Raw genomic sequence first — 27,325 nt, 5'->3', positions numbered from 1 at the left:
AAAAAAAAGTATAATCATTGCAGGCAAATAATGTGGCAACAATAGTTTGTTAATGAGTCACATATTGCAGAATAAACAACTTTATTTTGCCGCTAAAAAGAAGAAAACAAACAAACAAATAGAAAGTTCATACGACTAGCAGGTAGCCGGTTTATTTTCAGGGCAAGATATGAATTCATGCGGTATGCCTCATTGTCCGCCCTCATTGGTCGAGTCCAAACAAGTCTTTATTGGTGAAATTGGTGTAGTAAGAAACTTACTGAGGGGGTTGCAGAGAGGGAGCGTTAGGCAATTGCTCCGCTGCGCATCCCCGTGTCTCATTCCTTCAAATAAAACAAATGAAAAGGGTTTTTATTTTAGATGAAATTTATTTCACTCCGCTAGCTTATTAAACAACAAAAAAACCACCGTGCATAATTTATTTTTATTTATTTTTTACTTTGAGCACCTGCCACACTTAAGGTCTCTGCACGGGTCTGGTCTCATGTCAGCCATTGATAGCCCCCCCCCCCCTCCCCCCACATCGATAATTGCGATCAGACACAAATTGTTATGGTGTCTTTGCGCTGTCATATCATTAGCGCAATATCATTTGTGAATCGGACACTGAGACGGAGCAGATAACGGGCGCAATTGATGGTGCTATTAGTGGCTGCAATCCATCTGTAGTGGCGTGTCGTGTGACAAAGGAAGATTCTTCTTCTTTTATGTGAATTTGCCCCACTGTTTTCAGTTATTTTATTTGAGGGAATGGGGCACGGGGACGCACAGCAAAGTGCAGATCATGGGCACCCCGATCGCGGGTGCGCCGAGGTATGCATTCAGAAGGCGTACCTCATGAATATGCATATCTTGCCCAGAAAATAAACCTGCTACTTGATGCCCATTCACGCTTAAAAATAAATAAATAAAATGTGCCTGATAAAAAGGGCACCATAGACATCAAGGGGCAGGTGCTCCGGCACCCTCCATCACTCCCTCTGTTTGTGCCTATGACACATGAATATTGTATATACGTGCTATGTATACAGATGATAAAACATAAACACATAGAGTATATAATACATATATTATACGCAAAAATAAGCAAAATGGGTTATATCGCCCAAATAATCTTTTATTTCTTACAGTGGATATTTCATTGTTCATTCTCTCAGCTAAAGCTACAGCAGCTCACAGTAAATCTCGCCCCCTCAAACCCATGTGTTCTGCTTTGTTTTCCTGTCCTTGTGCAGGGAGATCCAGGTCCCATTGGCTCACGTGGTCGAAAGGGCCCTCAAGTATGTCCTGGAATTCTCAAACTTATCAGAGTATTTTTGTGGCTGTTGCAACGGACCTATTCACCGTGAAGCAACGAGGCAACCTGCAGTACTCATTTTATTTAACTCCATCTCCCACAGGGCCCCTCTGGATTGCCAGGGGAGAATGGCCCTCCTGGACCCAGAGGGCCACAGGTAACAATCTAGGAACTACATCACCCCACAAGCTTAATGCCATGTTCTCTTTGGAATAGATGGGCAAACACGTGAAATAGTTAAATGCTGTGTCCTGTTTATAACAATGTAGGGTGATGCTAATGTTGCTATATTTTACTATGGCAATAGTTGACATACTGTAGAATACTGTTCACTGTTGAAGACATCTCAAGTCATTTTTGTTTGGTTTGTGCATTCCTTGAATGTTTCATATGTTTTCAGGGGCATCGTGGAGTGAGCGGTCCCCCGGGTTTGAAAGGGGACACAGTACGTTTTAACACATCTTATCTTTTCTCAGTGGCCTCCCACTCATACGATATTGTACTGACGTGAATGCGCATATTTTATTTGACAGGGCAAAATAGGACCAATGGGAGCCAAAGGATCACCAGGCATCGAAGGCGCCGTGGTGAGTGCAATTATGACCCTGTTGACAGTATGTATGTTGACGTCTGGTAATGTGAAACACTATGCAATCTTGTGTTTCCCTTTGGTAGAAGAAATTATTTATCAGTTCATCCATCCATCCATCCATCCATCTTCTTTACCCACTGTTCCTGGCCAGGGTGTGGGGGTTAGAGTATGATCCAGGCTGCAAATTGCCATAAAAGGGGGAGACAGTCGCACACATTCACTCATAGACCATTTACACCTCAGGGGCAATTCATTTTCTCCAAGCCTAACCTGTGTATCTTTGGAGTTGGGAGGAAACTGCAACTCCCACTTTGAGAGATACCTGAGAGGAGATTCAGATTCAAAGGCTATGAAAATTATGACTGGATTCCTCGAATCTGGAACTTTAGATGGAGAGGAATTCACAAGTCAATGGTGCTGTACGATGACGTGGACGACACTTGTGATTGAGGTTCAAGGCTTGGCAGTCTACTTCCGACAATAACATGCGTGAGGGTCTAAACAGCAAGCAGAAGTTACAACACGGCATTCACTGTATATACCACAGACTTATAACTTTTCCACAGAATCGACTTATTTGGTGGAAACACTGCCGTTGTAGAAGTACATGCTGGTTCAGGTGCTTCTCCAGAATAACTTAATTTGCCCTCTGTGAGGATCGTATATTCAGCTTGTCGCAGTGAGTATGCGATGGTTCTATGTGTCCAGCTGACCAAGACAAATGGAGGTGACATACAGTAACTCTACCCACTGGAGATCGGTGGATTTATTGACAGCTGCGAATCCATTATCATGCAGGTATCGGAGAAAAAATTGTGCCAAACGTTGTATTATGTTGCATGTTGATGCCCTTCCAAAGCTGCCTGGTAAAGAGTGTCTGCATGCCCTTAATAAAAGGCTCCATCGCTGGATTTGTGGTATGATTTATGGCCTAGTAAATACTGGATCCACAGTATAACTGGTCTGGAATCTGCATGTGGCTCACATCTGACTTCACCGCTCGACCCTCTTTGATACCAAGAAGGCTTCTCATTCTTTTTTTTTTTTTTTGTCAAATTACTTGGCTCAGTCATCAAGATCGACTGATGTTCAACCCCTTGTGTTGCGGAAGGTTGGTTGGCCAATTTTAAGCCATGTTCATGAGGCTACAGACCCCACAACCCCTGTTGTGACCCATGTTTCTACCTTCCCTGTTCTCCTGGGAGACTCTCAATTTTCTGTGCCCTGACTTCACATTCTGCTGTAGGGGGGCATCTCTACCGTATTCCTCACATTTGAGGCAGAAGCTATTCTATTTGGATGGGCCCTGAAACCTAGGCATAGCTCTGTCCTGCCCCTTTTCCATCCACTTGAATAGCATACTGTATGTATTCTATAGACTGATTAAATAAGTATAGTAAACAACTATACGATAAATAATCATTCAACATAAACACATTTGCAAATTTTCATACATTCAGTACCATTGTCTATTATCTATCTTCCTGTCTAGGGAATGCCCGGAAGTCCTGGTCCAAATGGGTTTCTTGGCAACTCGGTAAGAGTTTCTTTCCTTTTGATTTTATCTTTTTTCTTTTTTTCTTTTTTTTTAAAGCTTATATCCAGAGTTGAGAATCACTTTCACTTTCAATCAGTCAAATGCAAAGTAGAACCTAAACATCATATCCACACTCACTTGTTGATATGAGCATTTTATGGCAAACGACTATCAAAGAACCAGCCCAGTGAGACCGGTCATTGAAATGACACTTAAGGCCTCTATTCACCAGGACTGTCATGAAAATGACATGAAATTGTGAATAATTTGGAGGCGAAGTTGAATTTTTCCTCTTCCATCAATACCTTTATCATTATTTAAATTGTCTATATAAAAACATAATAGGATGTAATTTTCTTATATGATTTCAGGCTTATCTGATTTTCTTCCCCTAGACATCAATATGTGACATGATTTCATGAGTCTGTAGGGGGGCGAAAACCTAGGTCACCTGGATTGGATTAATTAAAAGTGTTGCATGGCCCAAAACTCCGGTAGCATAACATGTTGAACTCTGAACTCTCATACTGGACTAACTCAAACTGGCTTTTGAATTTCCAGGGTGCTATAGGAGCGGATGGGAACAGAGGTGACCCCGGACCGAACGGCGACAAGGTGAGAACATATAATTAGAATTATTATTCTGCGGAGGTCATGAGCCATATTGGTTGAATTAATGGTGTAACTATGGGGCAGTTTTGCATTAGGCCTAATCTTAGAGTAAATCATGCTTTTAATCTGGACTAACTGAAATGGCCTTTCTCAGTCATGGTTTTAAAATAGCCTCAGACTTGCCCTAGTCTTAGTTTAAAAAAATCTGATTTTCCAGGAGGAAGATTTGAGCTAATCTAGGTATAAGTTAAGGTTTAAATTAATTAATTAATACATTTATAATTCAAATAACAATAATAATTTTTGGATTAATGGACGTTGGCCTCCAGGTGGACCTTGACAATAGAGGAAATGGATGATCTGGACAAAGACCAGCACCAAGACCAGACAGAAAGAGCCAACTAGTCCTTCATTACTGTAGTCTAGGACTTCCTAGTCTAGTCCTTATTCATCTTGAACTAAGCTACGCCTCAGAAAGGCATTTTTTAATTGTGGATTTATTTACAGTAAGTAGGATTATCTTAGTCCTGATTTAGATTAAACCAGGTCTGCAAAATTGTCCCTACGTGTCTTCAGATGTTTCCAAATATAAAGACTTTTCTCACTTCTCCTTTTAATCAAAAGGAATAAATCATAATCACTGATACCAATACTGGGAGCGTTACAATAGTCTATTACCAAGAGCCCTATCAAACCTGTCAGCTATTGAAGAAAATCAATTGATAGCTTTTAACACAGAAGCATTTCAGATCTCTTTCGTTTTTGAAATGGATGGTATGTAAATTATGTTCTACTGTCCCCCAAGTTAACCGTCTAAATCTATGTTTCTGGCCAAAAAATGTAAAGATGGTGTGGTGTGGGGATGGTGTGGTTTGAGCAGCCACATCGGTCCTGGGTCTAGGTAATTGGGGACCCAGGATCAGAGTGGCTGCATACCTGTTGATTGTTGGTTGGTCTAACAAGCAACAGGTAAAACCCCCATCCCTACACACACTCAGCACAGAAACCCTTGTTATGACACATGTCCATCTGCTCCTGAGCTTATTCCAACTAGCCCACTCTCTACAATAAACTGGTGTCTATACCACTGTCGTCTGTCTCTCTGTGCCGGAGATCCCTGAAAACGCCACTTAGGTGGCCCGTACTAGGCAAAACTGCCACACTGATACCTGAACAGGTACTCTTCGTCACGGGGAAGGGACACGGCAGCAGCAGCCCTCTCCCGACTGGCAACAGCAGCATCCATGTTGTCTGGTGGAGGACCGGGGGAGAAGCAGCCGCAGCAAGCACCACAGGTAACCGCTGGCAGCTAGCTACTCTGCCCAGCAGCCACCACCGGGAGCATGCAGCAGCCCTGCATCCAGGGCACCCCTCCAAGCAGCCCTGCAACAGCTAAGTCCAGCCACGCCTTCACCAGCCAGCATAGCAGCCCAAGGCCCCATGCTCCGGAAGGGAGGAGGGAGCAGTCTGTCGTCGCCCTGGGGGGGAAGGAAGCCGAGAGATCGTGCTGCCCCGGGGGACAAGTTCATTTTTTTCTGACATTTGTTGGTTTAAGGTATAGGAACCCTGTATAAGAGTCCAGTGTTTTATTTATTTTAGGTATAGTACTGTGTCAGAGTCTGTATTTTAGTTTGTTTTTTTCATTTGTGTTCACTGCTTGGTGGGGGGCTGGCGTGGTAGGCTTCGGCCAGGTATTCTCCCTGGCCTCAGTTTGATGTTGAGCGTGTGTCGGGATGGTATGGTTTGAGCAGCCACACCTGACCTGGGTCTAGGTAATTGGAGCCCAGGATCAGAGTGGCTGCATATGTACCTGTTGCTCGGTTGGTCTAACAAGCAACAAATAAAACCCCCGTCCCCACACACACTCAGGAGAGGAGCCTTTGTCATGACACATGTCCATCTGCTCCTGGGCTTATTCCAACTAGCACACTCTCTACAATAAATTGGTGTGTCTACAACCCTGTTGTCTGTGTCCCTGTGCCGGAGAACGGAAAATGCTACTTGGTTGGCAAAACTACCACAGATAGTATATGTAATTTATTTTATTTCATCTCTCGTCAGGGTCTACCCGGGGCCGGAGGGATCCGAGGTCAACAGGGAGAGCGGGGGGAGCGTGGCCCTTCGGGTGGGTTCGGTGCAAGAGGGCAACCTGGGCCCCAAGGAAAAGCGGTACGGATTAGAGGATCTAATTATTTGAATGTACACTTCACAATCTTTTTATTAAATCCTCATTGCCTGCTCACCCGTAACGATGTTGATTGATTAATTTCATGACTCTCATGTTTACCCGAGATCGGCCTGTTACAATCCACCAGTTTTTATAAAAGTGAACAGGACAGGCTTCATTAAACTAAGGTGAATGGCCAAAATATATTAAAAAAAAATCAGTAAATCAGCTGGTCTTGTCATCACAGCCTCTCTTCATCCACGCTGAAGCCCGGTTTGTCTATCTCTGTCAACGCCAAACATTGCCTGTCAAAGTAATGAGATTACAGACTCCCACATGAGATTACAAAGAAGTGGGCTAAAATTGTAAACGACGTTGGGGACTGGCTTTTAAAAGACGGAGAGCTGTCTGGAAAGCGATGGACTGTTCGATTGTGCCATGTTTTTTGGGGGGGGGGTTTAGATTAGGTTTGTTGAGATGTTGCTTATCAAAAGTGGTGGTAAATGGCAAACTGCACTCTTACACCTTTACTGGTGCTGTACAGGAAATTGTGCTATTTCCGTAGAAAATGGACTGGAAATGCTTGAAATATTAATGAAGAAATCTGCAAAAAAAGAAAATCAATGTCAAACAAAGGAGAAATCAAACAGAAGAATGGTTTGAAATGTCATCTTTCCGGGTGGATAGCATCAACAGTTCTCTCTAAAAGGTCACTTATTTCACTTAAAGAAATAAGATTAATCAGATTTATTTTTATGTAAGATACTTTGTTGGAAGTAGACATTTTTTATTGGGCAGAAAGACTATCTACATAATTTGGGATGAATATAATTTTCCAGTTTATACATTTTTATGATTTGACAGTCTGCACTTTGTCCTTGGCCCTGCTCTAGGGCGAAGAGGGTGAGCTAGGCCTCCAGGGAGCTGTCGGGAAGGAGGGGGCAAAGGTCAGAATTGACTGCTGTTTGCTTAATCCCTTACGATAAACAAAAAGATTCATTATCTGCCAAATAAACTTGCACCTGTGTTACCCTGCTAGGCTAATATACCAGTTACACTTTTTACTAGGAAGAAGCAGCATTTAAAAAGATGTGTTAAACTGTACTGGCAACAGATTTAAGATAAGATAGACTTTATTAATACCACACCAGGGAAATTCACTTGACTCCTTTGTTTGACTCCTGAGTCAAACGAAGGAGAAAAGAATGATTTAAGTGATAAATAAAAATTAAAACAAAACCTATATACATTATAGACGGCTTTCACTTATACACATATGATCATGATGGAGGATATTATCACTTTTTCTGCTAATACTAATCAGAAAGCACTAAGGAGAATATAGAGCGCCTCCAGGGCTAGACTGATAATGTGTCAGAACACATGTACCTTCCTTTTGGCACTTGTACACATGTGTATCATATTTGAATTACATAAGTATGACATAATGAGGCTCACTTGCAGTGAGCCATATGTGCCATAGAACATTATTCCAGACATTTAGTAGTCCACTTCAATACCAGATTTAAGAGTACTTCCAGGTCTAGCGCCACCAAGTGGACAAAACCATATAATTGTGTCATTATACTTCCAACTATCAGGAAAAAAGCATCATATATATGAAGCATGTTGTAAGGTAATTACAGCAGGTTTTTGTTCAATAGAAACAGACAAAACTAGTTGGAGTGGAGTGTGAAAACATCACCTCCTTTCCAAGATACTATGTGTGCTGTTGTCTGCTTTTAACTGAAATTAGCAAAAAAAACAACAAGAAAATTAGTGTCTAAAAAATCTAAATATTGCTTCTAGGTTTTTGGGACATGGAGGTTGTTTATATGACATGGTAACAACCACTGTAACATTGAAATAAGACACGAAGTATAAAAAAAACAATCTTCTTGCTGAATGCAAAAAAAAAAGTCGTAATTGTTTTGCAAAATGGCAGATTAATCATGCTTAATCACGCATACATTAACATGCTGATCACAGAAAACATAAAAACATTACTGTGTTGGACTCGATAGAAAATTATTCAAAATTACAAAACTATACTCTCAAAATTCAGGTTAAATATAGATTCAAAAGATATGGCGTTAATAGTAGTCATTAGTTATTCCCAATTATTGTTGTAAAGTATAATGTATTAATGCATTTCATAATTTTTCATCATTCTCGTTATTCCATTACTGATTCTTCATGTCTATTCCTACTCAAGGGCAACAGAGGCAACACAGGGCAAAATGGAAACTTTGGACCCAAAGGATCCAGGGTAATTGCCACTCAGACTGTTGATTAAAATAATTATTCTTAAAATACTTATAATATTCTAAGTGTTTTTTCTGCAGAGCTGTGCATCTTTAAAACCATCTTTAACTGAACTTAAATACATTAAAATGTTTAAATATATGCTTTTCTAGGGTCGCACAGGACTTTCTGGTCTGTTTGGTCTACCTGGCATGCTGGTAAGAACAGGGGCCCTAAAGACGCAGGGATCATGGTCTTATGGCGGCAGAACTGATTCGCGGCTACACTGTATGTCTGTGTGTTTCGTTTCAGGGTTTTAGAGGATTTATTGGGAGAGAGGGACCAGAAGGAAAGCCTGGTACACAGGTTCCCATTTTATACCTTTTAATCTCATACTGAGCGACTGCACTCAACTTTTATCTCATAAAATTTTTCCTAAATGCCAGTTTTTGTAACACAGCGGTATGTTCACAGTTTTGTGTTTCTGATTCATGGCAGGGGTTTCCTGGCTCGGTTGGTGTACCTGGGCCCAAAGGAGATATGGTGAGTATAATACGCTCAACCACGGCTCAAGGTGCGATGGGGTCCATGTGATTAAATTTTTTTTTTTTCCCCCACAGCCAATCAGGTTTATATACGGTCAACATGTTAAGCTCAATGTCGGGAAAACCAGTGTCGATGTAGACTTAAAATTTCAAACCCTCTTTTGACAGTTTATTCCAAGTAAGTGCAATTCAGGAGAACAAGGGCGTAGATTGGCTTATCGCCAACAAACCAATTCTGCCCAGGGTCGATAATTGTAAAATGTTGCCCTGCGTTTCCGGCACAAGTCCATGAATGTCAAACAAGGCCAGGATCTACCGCCATTTAAATGCATACAGGGTAAGTGGGCAAATGCTGGGCTTTAAGGCATAGTCAGTGGCCGCTTGACTGACATTAATTGCACAATATTAGAGGAGAAGAGGGGGAGGAAGGTCATAAATATCCTTTGAGAACGATGCACCACAAGCATCTTCCCATCACGTTATTATCCTAGCAAAGTATGTGTGTGTACTATCTATCTATCTCTATATCCATCTATCCATATATCTCTCTGTCTATATCTTTTTGTGTTAGCTATGTGTCTGGAAGGCAGTCACTTGCATTGTCTTTCTTTACATTCAGGGATTTCCGGGTGTGGGTGGTGACCCGGGGAAAGCAGGTCCACCGGGCGCTCTGGTACGTCATTCAGTGTGGATCACCCGAATATAGTCACACACACTATATTTGGTTTAAAGATTTATATTTGATAAAACTTTACAACAGACTTTCACTATTCTGCCGACAGGGCCCACCCGGAAAGCCTGGCCAAGATGGCGTTCCCGGACAAAGGGGTGAGGTGGTGAGTAGTGGTGTCTGTACCCTTAACTATTTTTAAGACAGGAAGAAATTTAGTTTCAGAGACCTTTATTCTTGCATTTTGGTGAATTTTTTATGCAAGTAAATCACAAATTAATGACCCGATAAAATACATTTTAAAAATAAATCTAGCTTTCCTCAAGTAAAGCAACAACAGCAATAACTATTTTTTTCATTTTCATTTTTTACCTTGTTTGTTATCCATTTTTAATTTTGATGACACATACCAATCAATTTTCCACTTTTTTTTTTTTGGTCTGTATTTTAGTAGTGTGTGTGTGTGTGTGTGTGTGACTGTACGGGAGTGGGTTCCAGGGCGTCCAGTTGATCAGTGTGTTGTGTTGTGTTATTTGCATCATTGGGGCGAGTTGTCCAGAAAATTACTTCATTGGCCGAGGTGATGAGAGGAGGGCGGGTTCTGGATTGTTCTCTGTGAGGGAGAGTGATGCAGAGATGTTCACTTGTTGCTGGTTGTAGTGTGAAGAAACAACAACATAAAGAGAAGTTCTCTTAAAGGGTCACAGCCGTTCTCTGGTTGTGAGCCACTCGGCAGGGAATAGAACCGGCTGGGCTTCGGCTACTACCGGAACTATCGTCTGGGTCGCCTTCACTGAGTCCTGTCTAGCTAACATCGCCAAATGCAACAATATTTTGTGTTGTATCGGCCCCATTGTCAAGCAGCAGACGCCTGAAGAACGCTTGGTACTTCGATGCAGTCCGCTCCTGGTTGAGATGAGACACTGGGGGCACGCAACAACTGGGCAAAACCAAAAACCCATGGAAGAGGGCCTTTTCTAAGCGCCTCTCTGCGAGAGACGCTAGCTCTCCAGAGAGAGAGCTGGGACCCAGAGGGACCGCTCACGGTGGGATAGAGCGGTACCGTCTTAGTTTATGTTGTGTTTGCGTTTCATTCAAGTAGGAAACTCTGAAATAAATCTAAAATATGAACACAATCCCAGCGTCTCTCCGCGTCTCTTCTACTTACCAAGTTGCCATTCACTGTAGTAGTGCTCTGTCCGCAGTGTCCTGTCTCCCCCTTGAGATGTCACCTTCAAGTACGTAGGCAATGTTGATAGTACTTTTTAGTTGGGAATTGCTAATAGCATTACAAAGATTAGTCCAGCTGTAATTGTAAGTAAAACATTTAATGAAAATATGTTTCGTATCGAATTGCCCAGACATGAATTCACTGGATATTGCCACCCTGCAAGTTGCCCTTTAACTCAGGAAGGTCTGGGTGTGTTCGTCAAACATCTGGGATGGGACTAGGGATGTATCCGAAGACGCTGTTTGGGAAAGCACAAATAATGTGATGGAGACATAGTTCTTCTACTCAAAGTTGCTCGTTATTATTCGGATGTAACCCCTGGGTTATTAATCAGTGTTAAATGTTGTGCACATATGATCACACTATATTTTTAAGGCTTGTATATAGAATGTGTGATTTTTACATACATTTACACATGGATGTAACAGATAACTTGTTTGTTTTTCATTATACCACCTCTGATTTGTCAATGATAGAGAGACAAATAGTTTCCTAACATATCATCGGTAAGAGGCGGGAGTTTTTGGGGAGAGTGAATTGTCAGGGAGGGGAAGGAGTTGAGTCTAGAGCGGTGACAACATGTTACAGCGAGTTAGACAAAACAATGAAAAGTACCTAAAAGTTACTTTATCAAGGATCAGTATTTGTATAAGCACAACACTGTTGTGAACAGTGTGTTGTTTTGGTAGTGCTTTAGTTAGAGGAGGAAAGTAACTAAGTAGTGACTGTAAAGTGTTAGCGTCGGTGCGAACACGAAGCTAGCGTACTCCGGCGGCTACGTTACAATAATATCGTTAGTGGTCCTGGTAACAATATTAACCCCAAGATTATTGGGCTAATTAGTGCATAAAAGAGCCCAGTGCACCGCTGGGATTCAAACCCAGGATCTCCTGTTTAAATCAATATGATGCTTTGAAGGCACAAAATTTGTATTGCCAATGAATATTAGGTTAGAAAATACAACATTTGCCCGATTGTACGTGACTTATACCACGCCCACTTCCAGTCTTCGATCCGAATACAGAGACCAAGGAGTGGGGCTTCTCTTTTGAAAGTGAATGAGGTTGCAGTTTTATCAGTCTGAGGTGCAGAATAGAAATATTGTCGTCTTTTCTTTTTAGAACGTATATGTCTTGTCAGCCATCTATAACACCTACTGTACAACTCCAGGGAAAATAGTTTGTATTTTTTATTTTTTTTTGCATAGCACATGTTTAGCAGTGGCAAAATTAATAATCGGAATATTATTGTTTGCACTGTAAGCAATTAAATTAAAATGATGATTCTACAAATAGCTAGTTGTGATGGACCTGAATCATCAGTGTTTCATCTCACGAATGCCCGAAAATGTAAAGTTACAGGAAATTTTGTTTCCGCAGAATGAATCGTGGAATCTTTTGGTAGAGAGTGTAATCACTCCCTGTACAGGGCCGTCACAAAAATGATTCCTTCTCAATGGAAACGAATAAGATGATTGTTGTCAAGCGTTCCTCCAGAATGGACACACCTGTCTTTGCCTGAAGGCCATCTGCTGGGAGCTCCACACGGGTTAGGATGGCTCTAACCTCCCAAATCCTGCTGGAAATACTGTAGGAGTAGTTTCCTGGGTTAAGTTGAGAAAATCCTATGTCTAAGACTCCTATGTCTAAATGTTGGACTCAATTTGCAACCCTAAACATTTTGGGGCAATTAGAACCAATTTCCTATTCTGAGGTACTTTATAAATACAGGCCCTGGTATTTGAATATTATATGATCTATAATTATAATGACTTTTTGAATTGCCCCTCAGCTATTGGGGGCAGGGGATGGAATGGACAACTTGTATATGTGACATTAATGCTTTAATGTATGAATTGATTTCTCTTTTGAAGGGCTTCACAGGGAAACCAGGAGTTCAAGGCCCCCAGGGGCCAGTGGGCATGTATGTAAGTGGCCATACTAATGCTGCATTCACACATGCACTGTAAACTTCAAATTATCCAGACTTTACCCGGATGAGCTGTATGTGTGAAAGCAAATGTTGGAATCATTTGACCCGGACATTACCCAGACTTTACCCAGCCTTCACCCTAGTACAAAGTCCGGGTAATGTCCAACTGAGTGGTATGTGTGAACAGAGCAGGTGATTGTCCGGATTATTCACAGCGAGCGAGAAGGCGTGTCGCGTGTGTGTTGATAACGTCTCTATCATGCACCAGTTATTTACCTTTGTGCGGATCTTTGTGCACGGAGTGTAGCTGCTACGTAGGCTTGGGCCAGATTTACAATTAAATCGTCTATCTGTGACCGACTCCATCGATCGCAATTGCCATTGATGAGACTATTGTATTTTGATTTTTTTTTATCCGTCAGGAAAAATGAATTTTTCCTACTTTCAGCCTACTGCTGCATACTCATTTCTGCTTTCTTTATTATTCCTTTCCACTCTCTTGTTTATATTGCGAATATGTCCAAATACATGGAGTATGAACGCAAAAAAAGCCCAACTACTGATAAATCGGTAGCCTCGTCCGCCATTTTGCCTGTGCTGTAAAACTCTGCAGCGTCATTGCGTCACCTCCTGCCTCCCGCACGCTCTATCCAGGCTCCACCCATTATCTAAACCAAACTGATTATTTCCAGGTGGTGTAAACGCGTCTGACACGGAAAATCGCCGTATTTTTTTTGCTACATGTGTGAAAGGGTAAATCCGGACAATGTCCGGATAATCAGGTCCGGACATTATCGAAACATTACCGGAGTGCATGTGTGAAAGCAGTTTATGACTCACAATTAAGATATTTGGGATAGGTCTTTGGTGAAAGAAATTGTCACCATTATGGGATTAGCAGGTTTAATAAAGGTTAAATCGAAAGATTCTAGCAGCTTTTGCTACCATCCCTCTGACAAGCAGCTTGTTATGCTGGCAGTGGCTTTGTGAGTGCATTGATTTTTACAAGTTACAAATTGAACATACTACAAACCAAGTATATACCAATTATTTTTTTCTCTAAATTTTACATGTGTACCATATCATGTTTTTGTTCTTTGCAAGACAGAACAAACTAGAAATTGGTAAAAATTGGATTGGAAAAAAATCAAAGTTTTTTTTAACCTTTTTAAAAGAAAGTAGTTTGTTAAACTTATCCAATCTAGGCAATCTCTTTTAGTATGAAATTAATATGTATTCTTCTTCCTCTGACAAAACAAATAAAAACAATCTCCCCTTCTCAGGGTTACCCAGGAGCATTGGGTTTGACTGGGAGACCGGGTCACATGGGCCAACGGGTAAGGAATGCTTTAAATACTTAATTAAAGTTCAAAACATACTGCTGTACCTATACCTCAGAGTTTGTATCCAAATCAAAAAGACAAAAGTGCGACTGTCATTCCCTCAGATTTTGGGTTAAGTAGGTTCTACCTGTAACAGGGCTCTGTGCAATACTCTATTCTGATTGGTCATTAGCAGCAGTCAGTGGTCAGTTATTGCTCAATAAGGGCCGCTAATTACCATTGTCACAGGCAACCACTTCTCTCCCTGGGTTTATGTCCCTCACATCACTGACCGAAAGTTGCTCTTGATAACATTAGTTAGTGGCGCACTACTTAGAAACTACAATGGAAGAGTTAAATATTCATTTCAATTTATTCAGAGAGACCCAAAGATTTGTTGCAGTGCTAGCTTTCTATGGTCTATTTTTCTTAAACTAGCCATTCTAGCAATAAAATCATTTCAAATCAATATTTCATATCAATGTATTAATTTGAAATTAGCCATGTAATAAACAAGACAATGCACATCTCAAATCAAAATGATTGTTGTTCATTATCCCTTCCATAGTCTATAGAAAGGCATCCTTAATCAACTTGATGGTCAGCTTTGTCCAGTCTGTGTCTCTGAGTGAAAAGTAATGATTTTTGCTGTGTGTTTGCTTGAAGGGGGATGCAGGTGTCAGAGGCCCTCCTGGCTTCCCAGGAAAGGCCGGGCCTCCGGTGAGTGTCCAACCACACAAAATACTCAATACTGCTTGTGGAATTGGTTGCAGCTCCTCTCTGAAACTTCTTGTTGGTTTTCTGCTGCATATTGTCTCAAAAAATGTAATGCCTCAAACCGAAAATGTGTTGCCGGCAAACTATGTACTACAAAAAAAAAAGGGCAAATAAGAACTCAATATAGAAAAATACTTTGAATATACTAATTATTATAATTGAATAGATATTGTTTTGATACAGATTATCTTATAGTATGACAAACATACTGTACCCTGAGAAGTATCTATCTTTTCTAAATCAAGGCGAGGTTCTGAAACACAATTCTAGGGCAACCAATTTATCTCAAAAGAAAATAAATGAGATCGATTGATTATTTTCCAACATTTGACTTGAGAGACTTCATTCATTGCAATTAGTGTGTTTTAAGGTTTTCTCTGTTTCCTTTCATTTTATTCATTCATTTTATTACAGGGATTACCGGGCCCCCCTGGTGAGAGAGGGCCACCTGGACCTTCGGTAAGAAACCAATCGGTAGACGTTCTAGAATGGTGGTTCTTAACCGGTGTGTGCCGATCCAAAGCTGGGCTGTGGTACTTCTAAAACCGACAGATATTGTGTGTGTGTGTGTGTGTGTGTGTGTGTGTGTGTGTGTGTGTGTGTGTGTGTGTGTGTGTGTGTGTGTGTGTGTGTGTGTGTGTGTGTGTGTGTGTGTGTGTGTGTGTGTGTGTGTGTGTTAAAGTGTACCGAATTTACAATGTTATTAATAAAATTAAAGCTAATCTTATCATCAGATACTTATCATGATGCTACTTTCAACCTTTCCACATCAAAGCTTACTGCACCGTTATTGTTTAGATTTGTCTGATGGTGATCGCTCCTCGTTTCTCCACTTCAGGGCCACCGAGGCGAGTTTGGAGCCAAAGGAATCCGGGGCCTTCCTGTGAGTCATTGTTGAACCGGAAAAATACTGTCTTTGTACGAATGTGTACAAGACCACTGATCTGTGTCTTATCAGGTCAACAGTCAGTGACTACGGTACAGGTGACCTTCTGCTATTATTTTTTAATCCCTATTTAAAAAAAAAAATTCCAGGGCTCTCTAGGCCAGCCGGGCCAGAAGGCCAGCATCGGGAGTCCCGGTCCCCCAGGAAGCGAGGGGCCACTGGGGCCACAAGGGAGTGCTGGACCCAGAGGGTTTCCAGTGAGTGGGTACTTTTCACAATTTCAACTTTAACAGGTGTAGAAATGCAAATGTAGTATTTCAATATTGTTTCCTATAAAAAATGTGTTATGAATGTTATTTTAAAAGTATTTGGCCTAAAAAATGTTTTTGTTGTTTTGTTTTTTACTACACAGGGCGTACCTGGGATAGACGGATTTATGGGCGCAGGCGGCGAAAAGGGGGAACGGGTAACCAATATTACATTGATACATAATATAGTAAATTGTATATTCTGTATTTGTACATTCTATTTTTATATATTTGACTATTCTTGTTAAGCTTTGTTCGGTGGTTTGTGTTTATATTTGGCAAATTTTATTTTGTACTGTAGACACACACCTATAATCACCATGACAAATTCCTAGACATTATGATTGTGATATTGAACTTAATCACTGTGATTGTCTCCGCACAGTATCTACAGAGGCGGGCTTGATGTGATTTTGTTTTTAATTTATTTAGGGAGAACCTGGGCCCAACGGTGCCGTTGGCCCGACAGGGTTGGATGGGCAGCAGGTTAGTCCGATGCTTCACACCTTAGTTGACAAACGTAGCTTTTGTTTTTTTTGTTGTTTATATTATATGTTATGTTATTTTAAATCTATTTAAACCTTAATGATAGCAGCCAGCTTCATGATTGACGTCTGTGATTAATTTGTTTCATATTTAGGGGGCTCCGGGCCCAGTTGCCGAAGAGGGGACGTCTGGCATGAAAGGCAGCCAGGTCTGTAAAATTATTACATAAATCCTAACATGTTTATAAAAAAACACAAAAACACTACTACATCATTTTGTCTGTTTTCAAGGTCCCTTTCTAAGGCTCCAGGCATGTAAGCTCCAACTACCGTGTCATAAACTTAAAAACCATTATAGCACAACCTCACTGTACCGCTTACTACTGAGAAACGTACTGCTGTGCCACAGCTTCTCCAGCATTTGCGCCTTAAAAAATGCTAAATATCCTTTTCAAAGCATAAGTAGCCTTGATGTCGGACATTGAAAGCTTGCCTTTTGGTAAGACAGGGAGAGCCAGGCTCCCAGGGGTGGCAGGGCCTCAGTGGAACAAAGGGAGAGTTGGGACCAGAGGGGCCCCAGGGCCCGCAAGGCCCGCCTGGGTGCAGAGGAAAAGAGGTCAGCTCAGACATCCCGTTTACATTGCATCATGTTTTATTCTGCTGCTTGTTGTCAGGCGGATTGTGACACGGTCCTTGTGTTCATAGGGAAGTGACGGAGCCCTTGGCAATATGGGAAACCCAGGGGCCAAGGGACAAAAGGTACAGGCGGTCTAGTTGAATGATTTAAATACGATTTCATGTAGTGGTAATGTAGTTACTCAGATCTTTTTGCCTAACATCCACTTTGCTTTAACAGGGGGGGATTGGACAGCGGGGAATGTCTGACATTGAGGGCCCCACAGGTCTCCATGGCAACAAAGGACTGCAAGGGTCAAAGGGAGAGAAGGGTTACGCAGGACTCATGGTACATGACTCAGCTTTCTCTATCTTTTTGGCTGTATTACGCTCCGGTCGTTGCGCATTCTCTCAGTCCGTCAGTCTCTCTGTCTTTCAGTCAGAGGCCATATTATTACAGAACACACACTGCTGAAATTGTCGAAGCAGGGAATCTGAAATGCCAAAGATGGCTGCGTCAACTGAACTGCCCGATCACATTCGTTTTTGTTATCACGAAAATAATTGACAAATAACGTTTCCAGGCTCATTCGTTATGAATGCCGTAACGTAATTAAAGATTTGATGTTGAAAACAATGCATTTGGAATGATATTTAAAGGGGCAATAGACAACTTTTCAACTTCGCCCCCTTAGAGCTTCCAAGTGGTTTGCTTGTTTGCGCCGTTGTCACAAAGACAACCGGATTGCTTTGCGTTTTCCTCAAAGCACTCCATTGAAATGATCAACACCACTTTGTAAATAAGAGAGAAGAACGAAGCATATTGACTGGCCTGTAAACAAATTCAAGTAAACAGGGGAGCTGCAGATTTTCTGGATAAAAAGCACTATAACGTTTACTTTTATTTATTTATTATTATTGTTATTATTATTATTATATATTTTTTATAACTATTAAAAAAGCACTAACATTTACATTTCTCAACCAATTGCAATGAGTCATTTTTATATTCAAGGGTTTATGATCTGTGTGCAATACATCGTTCCACCGTCCGCCATTTCCGCTAATGGTTGATGCACTTCCTGTGATGCACTGCCGTAAATCAGTCATTTTCTCTGGGGATTCATACCTGGTAGCAGTCGGAATCGCATAGTGATAGAGGCTTATAGGGAACCACTCTAAACGCCGATGGTGTCATTATTGTATAGCCATTACACTGTGCAATCAAAATTTACTTCATAATGATAAAAGATATGCAAAAATGTTGTCTATTGCTTCTTGTCTATCTGCCCCCCCTTGCCTCTTCCACGTACTCACTATCGTATGCACAAAACTACATCTAACCATTTTCTTCTTCTTTTTTTTTTTTAGGGCCAAGTGGGTTTGATTGGAAAAATTGGGCCAACAGGGTTGTCAGGACTACAGGTAAAAACCTGAACGAGCTATGGAGAGAGACAGAAAGATAGATTGTAATTGCAATTTTTTCTCATCTATTTTTTTCTTTAGGGTTTTCCAGGTGTTTTTGGAACACCTGGTTCTGATGGATCACCTGGTCAAAAGGTAAGTAGCGTAGTATAACCATTTCAAGTTAGTTACAAATCAATGTTTTGTCCTCTGTTTAAATGATTATTTTGCATAAAGTTTAAAATTTTTGATCGCACTCTGAGGGAGTTGTCAAATAGTTTATTTCTAGGTGACAAAATATAACTGATTCCAGAGAGAAACACGGAGAGCCATGCCCCCTTTCTCCAAATTAAACAACTGCCCCCCGAAAAATCTAATATTCGCATTGAACAGCTGAATCTGATTCGACTGACACAATTCTGAGTCAGGTATGGCCCTAATGTTCATGTTTGTTCCAAATAAACCACTTGAACTGATCCAGGAACAGTTCACATGGATATTCATTCACGATTTTTTTTCCAATCTTCCTTTTTTGTCTAAGTAAGGTTCCACTGGTACATGGAATGGTCATTTGACCAAACAGGCTGCTTTTAGAAATTTGCAACATTAAATCTTCTTAAAATTCTGAAAAGGTGTAAAACCCCACTTGTCATCTGACCGCAGGGAGAAAAGGGTCCCCCGGGTTTGACTGGGACTTCCGGACCTCTGGGGCCTCAGGTAGGACACCATCACTGGCTGCAGTGCAGAGCAGCACTCAGCTTATTCTGTACACATGTTGTCCCTGCTCTCTTGACATGCTCTGCGTCGATATAGGGAGTGGTGGGGAGCAGGGCCATAAAAGGTGACATGGGAACTCTGGGACCACAGGTGAGTGAACAAAATGATGTAGTGACATGAAGTGGGCTTGATGTGGAGAATAAACAATATTAAACTAGATGAAAAGTCCTCCCTATAGCCAATTCCACTACCTGCCTCCCCCTTCAATCTTTCTGAAAGACAAACCCGCTCACCACCAACACTAGCCTACTCGCAAGCAACAACAAGAAGCTAAAGTGTAATAGTGACCGCTCAAACAAAAGCTTTGAGATGAAGGGTTTTCTACAGTGTATATTTTTCTCGCTCGTTGAAGTAGACCCGATATCAAAAGGCCATCATTGCTAAGGGGGAGAGCGAGTAGTTCTAGTTCATGGTGAATGGGCTCGTCCGCTCGGGTAATCATGCACGAAGGTGGGTAAATCCAGGTTCCAGAAAATAATAGCCATGCAAGTGTTTTTTACCACCCACACACTGATCCAGCCAACCCAAAATCCTTGGGGAAAGTAATCCCACCAAGATCCCACCTCTGACCATGTGCAGACCTGCCAACCTGCACCCATTGTGTACCAACTACGCAATACGCAAAATACGCAGGTACGAAGTGGCAGCTGAAACTACTATATATATATATATATATATATATGCGCGCACACACACACAACTCACAAAAAGTTAGGGATATTTGGCTTTCGGCTGAAACTTATGTAAAAAGTTCACGCTACAGTGATATTATATCATGAAAGTAGGGCATTTAAGTAGAAGCAGGCAATGATGATTTCCTCATCTCAAACAATTTATTGAAACAAAAATGTCAATGTGTCAATAACTTGTCATGTGCCCTTGAGCATCAATTACAGCTTGACAACGACGTCTCATGCTGTTCACAAGTCGACTTATTATCTGCTGAGGCCTGGCCCCCCACTCTTCTTGAAGGGCGGCCCTCAGGTCATTGAGGTTCTGGGGTACAGAGTTACGAGCCTCTACACGGCGACTCAGCTGATCCCATAGGTTTTCTATGGGATTCAGGTCTGGAGAAAGTGCAGGCCACTCCATTTGAGGTGCCCCAGTCTCCAGCAGCCGTTCCCTAATGATGTGACCTCCATGAGCTGGAGCATTGTCGTCCATGAATATGAAATGAGGCCTGTGTTGTTCATGCAGGGGCACAATGACTGGATTAATGATGTTATTCAGGTAGTATGGGCTTGTCACTGTACCATTCACAAAGTGTAGGACAGTTCTGTATTGACTAGACACACCTGCCCACACTGTAACACCACCACCACCAAAGGCTCGTCTGGTGACAACAGTGGCTGATGCATAGCGCTCTCATTGACGTCTCCAACATCGTTGGCGGCCATCATTTCTGCTCAATGTGAATCGACTTTCATCAGAGAACAGCACTGAGGCCACTGGTCCCTCGTCCAGTGTAAATGCTCCCTGGCCCGTGCAAGACGATGACGCCTGTGCCTGGTGGTGTGGTCAGGTACCCTTGCAGGTCGTCTAGCACGCAGACCACGTTGATGTAAACGGTTTTGAATGGTCTGACGTGACACTTGGGAGCCTCTCACCTCCCTTAAATGTGCCTGGAGTTGAGTGGCATCATCATCCGGTTCCGCAGGGCACTGTTCACAATGAAACGCTCATCAGTGTGGGATGTGGCCAAAGGACGTCCACGTCTATGTCTTTCTGTGACTCTTCCAGGGTCTCTGTATCTCTGTTGCAACCTGCTGATGACACTCTGTGACACTCTAAGCTCAGTGGCCACTTCCCTCTGAGAACATCCTGTTTGAAGCCTCACAATGGTGAGGTAATGTTGATCAATTGTTAGGTGTCGTCTTGGTCTCATGATGTCAACATGTGAACAGCATGATGAAGAGGACTGTTTAAATACCAATTCTAATTGAACCAGGAAATGTATTGGTCGATTCATGGATCAAACACCTGTTGTGAATTTTGCCGTTTAGCTCCTTGTTAGAGAACAGCAAGTTGTGCAAAAAGTACTGAAACACTGAACAGTTGGACATGTGCATTCAAAAGTTTAGAGAAGGTCAAATTAAGTTCACCTGTAAAGGTTATAGTGCATTTTAGGTTCATCCTGAAATTTCACCCGAGAGCCGAATATCCCTAACTGTGTGTGTGTGTGTGTGTGTGTGTGTGTGTGTGTGTGTGTGTGTGTGTGTGTGTGTGTGTGTGTGTGTGTGTGTGTGTGTGTGTGTGTGTGTGTGTGTGTGTGTGTGTGTGTGTAATTTTCAGTTAATGGCGGAAATAAATCAATATGAAAACAATAGCATACATTTATTTGGTATTTAAACTACATCTCTCGTAGTGGACCAGATGCTACAACCTGTGGTTGTGTAACCTCACACTCAACATCCGCTGGTACGCAGCGCACTGAGCGGTGCTTTATTATCCACAATGCAGGTGGATAATAAAAAAAAGAGAGTGAAAGAATGAAAATGTCAGCTGTTTGGAGGTACTTCAAGATTAACAAAGAAGATTAGATAAATTATTTATTCATATTTTATTTTAATTTTTTGTAATGATTGCAATGTCTTTGCAAAGTCCCATATAAATATAATATAAATGTATATTTGGACATAAACTGAAAGAGGCTTTCATTTGAAGTTTGAACTGGACATTTCCAACCAAGTTATATGTTGGGTTTGCACAGTGAGAGTTACAGGTTGAATTATACTGAAACTTGGTGACAGTCTGAGATTCTATTTTATTGGAACTCAGTGATATTGTCATAAGTCATATTGTATTTTTGTTCCATAGTGAATAATGAACAATAATAAACAGTGTCAAAATCAGCAATCTCATTATTGTGGTTACTGAAAATTGCAGCAGTAGTCTGTATGTGCAGCTGTACTACCACGTGAGCATGATCAGATCCAATGATGTATTTGTCATTGACGTACAGCAGATTTAAAATCAGAATCAGCAGGTCAGACTTAAAAAAAAAATCAGAAATAGGAATCGGCCAAGAAAATTTCAATCGGTGCATCTCTAGTTGGTAAACATGTTTGGTAACTTTACAAGAAGATGCATTTCAAGGGGTATATCCTAATGAGATGAATGTGTATACTGTACTGTATGTAGTTAGCCATAGTAGCTCGCATACAAAGTGATTAGCCTTGTTACGAGACAGCTATGGTGTGAATAACTGGAGTCATTAAGCTGCAGTTACTCAAACGCCACAGAGACTCCCTGTTACACTATTCTGGTACTGAAATATTTCCCCAAGGTTGACAGGTCTGCATACACCACATTCTACCAAGAGCCATTTCAATCAGAGCTTGCCATGTCAAATTTTTGGTGCCAAGCTCAGTCGAAAATGTGTTACAGCAGGGAGGTGGCCTTTTGGATTTATCATCATCATAGGAAAAAGCAATATCATTGCACTATCAATTTAGATAACCTTTATACAGGGGAAGACCAATTGAGAGCTAAGCTCTCATTCACAGTGACCTGCAAATACATAACCAAAATAAAAAAAGTTATACAATAGAAAAAAAAAAAATGAAAAATCAATGTTCTTATACAAACAAGCACAAGACAAATTACTTATACATTACAAAAAAAGACAAATGAGTACATTTCACAGGGACAAAGCAGACACATCAAGAAAAACAGGAGCATTCATTATATAAAAGATCGTTCAACAGAAGCTAAACTGTTCTAGGGTTAAAAATGTGTCTAATTTAAAGGAGTCCCGAAGATAGTTTCAGGAGATACTCCTCCAAAACATGATACCTACAGTTCTGACAATGATTTTTCCAACTAAATAACTGACACTTTTTTTTCCCCAGGGGGCTGCAGGAGCCACAGGCGGACCAGGTTATGGTGGTCAAAAGGGTTTTGCTGGACCTGAGGGTCCCCGGGGCGAGGCGGGAATCAAAGGGGAACCAGGAGAGCCGGTGAGGGTGATTGATATTAGTTTACTGTAAGAGCTAATAATACATTTAGGCTGTGCTTCAAAGTTATTTCATTTAATGAGATCCCGAGACTCAGCAGATCACAGTTTGTGACTGTGTCCATTCATTTAACCAACCACCACACAGTCGAGGTGTGGACCCACCTTGCTCGAATGTGAATGACCTGTCAATTAAGGCAAAAACTCCCCAAAATACTATGCCCCCTTTTTATAAAAAAAAAAAGATCCTCTTTATGGAACAATCATTCTCAAAATCACAAACAAGACACCCATCAGAAGGAGTAAACTAGATATTGAGGCCCTCGAATTCTTAAAGTATAGACTTTTCCAAAAAAGTATTAGAAAGTAATTATTACCTTCCTGTGTGACATTCAGCAATATCTGCTACAATGGCATATAGACACAACCTGTGTGATGTGTTATGAGAGCCAACCCTGAGCAGGAAGCACGGAGTTGACTGGCTGCCAGTTTATTACCCCAAAATATCCTGAGTTCACCCTAAATGTTGCCAGATTTAGCTTCAGCTCATTTTCGTCTGCAGTCCCTTTGGTCCAGCGTGTCACTGGACCCTAAGATGAGTTTGACACCTGTGCTCTCAAGGCTTAGGTGCCATTGTCGATGCTGAACATGTACCTTCTCTTTTTCCAGGGTTTGGTGGGCCTGCCGGGCGACAAGGGACCTGCGGCAATGCCGGGATCAGAAGTAAGACCTGATCTGGAAAACACTTGACACACTTGTGTGTTTCCTTAGTTTATTATTCAAATACTCCAAAAGGATTAAAGATTAGGGCTGGGCAAGGGCTTAAAGCTGCATTAACAAAATGTTTTGATGTGAAATGGCAACAAAATATCAAAATATTATGCTGTACAAAGGAACAGTGAGATACCTTCCAACAGCCAGCTATAGGTGGAAGTAACCAGTCCCTGCTAGTTAACAAATGTGGAGAGATCACATTAAAATGTACAAGCTATCATGTTTAAAATGTGAAAAGATGATTACTAATGGCGTGTTTTAAATGAATGCATGATACATCAGAGTGTGTTTTATGTCTGAACAGTCTTGAAGTCTTTAGGTGCCTGGGGAAAGTCCACAAACTAATAACAACCTCATATTGCCCCAAAATAGAGAATATCTCCAAATGCTTTAATCCCCAAGGGACAAAAACACTATTAAATCTAACAGCCATCTGCCATCGTAGCTGCCCGTACCTTATCTGACCCAACAACATTCAACGTCACCTTTTTAATGTATCATTTCACGTAATAATGGCATATTTTCATGAGACAACGTAATATCTTCATTAACGTGTATTAGCGTAAAAGTTCATCATATCGTATACTCTTTTCATGTACAATGTGACTTTCGTAGTAACATGAAATAACATGATCTTTTTCAGAACAATGTGTCGATTTCAATAAGTCGTATTAACACAATGATTACAAGCAGTTTGGGTCCCACCTCCTGGCACAGTGGAACAATAGTTAATAGGTGAATCGATACAAGGGTAATAAGAAAAGCAATCGGCATAACAAAAATGCAACTGTCAATCAGTTTGTTAAAAATTGAAAAAAATATAAAATACGTTATGAAATATGTTTTTATTTGTATTATCATTTTTATTTATCAATTGATTAATTTATTATCACTGACTCAATTTGTCACCAATTGATAAACATTTGGTTTACTTTTATTTATTCCTTTTTTTATTATTAAATTGTTGATTCATCTGTATTGTTTCATATATTTATCCATTGGTTTGCACCTTTCATAATTGATTCCCTAATTAATTATTGATTTGTCAATTAATTTATCTGTTAATCAATTTATTGAGTGGCACAAATGGGCCCGCTTAGTAATAAATAATTAAAAACACAGTGTTGTGGCCGATCACGGGCACCCCATTGCTGTCACGTGCATCTTGGTATGGTTGGAGAGGGACACAGAGATTGAATTTGAATTTCATTTAATCTGATTAATCGTTCAGCCCTAGTTTTTTTTGATGTTCTCAATGCATATTTCCAGGGATTGGAGGGAGAGATGGGACCTGACGGAGTGTTTGGTCCACCCGGTCCGCTGGTCAGTGTTTCCACGGTCACTCACTGACATAAAAATAAAAAAAAAGTAGTTTGTCTTTTTACTCTCTCTCTCTGATTATCAATCAAATCTCAAATATATTGTTTTTTCTTTAGGGACCAAAAGGTCGACTGGGGCCCGAGGGAGGAAAAGGGCCAAAAGGTCAAAAGGTGAGAACAAAGTCTAGAAGTCTCGTTGTCTCTGCTGCCAATGAAATAAGAAACACTGTTGTAGTTCTTAAATAACCCAGAAAAATAAACAACAAGAGTTTGACATTAGATTTTGCCGTCTTGGACTTTAGGGGGATGGCGGTCGACGTGGAAGTGCTGGAAAAAAGGGCCATATCGGGAAACGGGTAATGTTACATAACTGGTGCTTGGGCTCTGAGCAAACTCGCCGGGTGCTAAAATCTAGATGTGTTCCTGTGCAAACAGGGGAGAAGAGGAGAGGCTGCGAGCAGAGGATTAAGAGGGACCAGAGGCCCCAAGGTCAGTTCTGACCGGACAGGGGGAGAAAATCTGCCCCTGATTATGCACCAGGCATCGCAAGCGCTGAGCCTGACCCTTAACACAACGCTTAGTGCTTCTAGGCTCCCAGAGCAGCGAGAATATTGATTTTATTTAATTTTTTCCTTTTTCTTTTCAACCACACTTCAGGGGAAGAACGGAGATTTTGGTCCTCTCGGTCCGCCGGGGAGACCGGGGAGTTATGTATGTGTTTCTGAGATGACTGAATTTGAATTTGAATTTTTTTTTTCTTCTTGTAAAAACCAATAAGTGTGTCGTCGTCACATCTAATGTTTGATATCCCTCGTCAGGGTGCGGCAGGCCCACGCGGCACAAAGGCTGAACGGGGTAGAACCGGCTTAAAGGTACAGAAAACCCTGCGCTGCGGAAAACAAATGTTGAAAAGAGTTATTTATTTAGAAACAAAAAAACAATACTTGAATCAAGCAGAATGATCTGTGATCTTGTTTCAGAAACAAGTGTTTCTCGTCAAAGTTTCTTATAGTCAGCAAAAACAGCAGCAGAAGCCTGCTGCTCCCATTGAAAAAGTTGTATTCCACCTAATTAGGTCATTACAATCTGTGTTTTGTTTTTTTAAGGCTCCCAAAGTTAACTGAATAATGTCACATTATCCGCAGGTCAATCAACCTCAACCATAGGATTTATTTTTGCATTGCAAACTAATTTCTCATCTAAATAAACATCATATACACATAAGAGTATTACATTTACATTATAGAGCACAATGTTTACTATACTTGGTCATTGTTTTGTTTTTGTTTTTTTCATTTACAAGGGGGAAACTGGATTGATGGGATCGGCCGGCCCGCCTGGTGGTGAAGGGTTGAAGGTAATGCCAAATCTGAACAAGCGTCACTTCAGTTATTAACCACACAATACGGTGTGAATTAATTAGACACTTGTTTTTTTCCTCACAAATGCACTGTTTTAAGTTTCACTTTGCGTTGTTGCAGGGGGTTCAAGGCCTCGCTGGGGAGCCCGGGGGTGCAGGACAAAAGGGACAACAGGTGAACTTATTTTCTTGCCAGGACGCCTCCCAGAAGTGTAGTCATGTCCAGGAAGCCGTCGTTCTTGTTACCTGCGTGCAACGTCCCAAAAATGTTTTTTGTTTTGTGCACACGAGAGGGCTCATACGCTCAATGTTTGATATTCCAATATTTACCAATCTTTACATCCGTAACTCATAAGCGAGAGCGGCTGCTCATGTTCCTAGAATGTGCTGCTGTTTTACGGAAGAAGGCAGTGCCAAGAGTTGGGCGCTGTTTCCACGGAATTTTAGAGACTGTCTACAAGTTGCACAACTCATTTTGGAAAATGTAATAACTCTTTGACGACAATACCCTACGAC

The sequence above is a fragment of the Zeus faber genome, assembly GCF_960531495.2.
Source record: "Zeus faber genome assembly, chromosome: 7".
NCBI lineage: Eukaryota > Metazoa > Chordata > Actinopteri > Zeiformes > Zeidae > Zeus > Zeus faber.
This window is presented reverse-complemented; position numbering follows the sequence as displayed.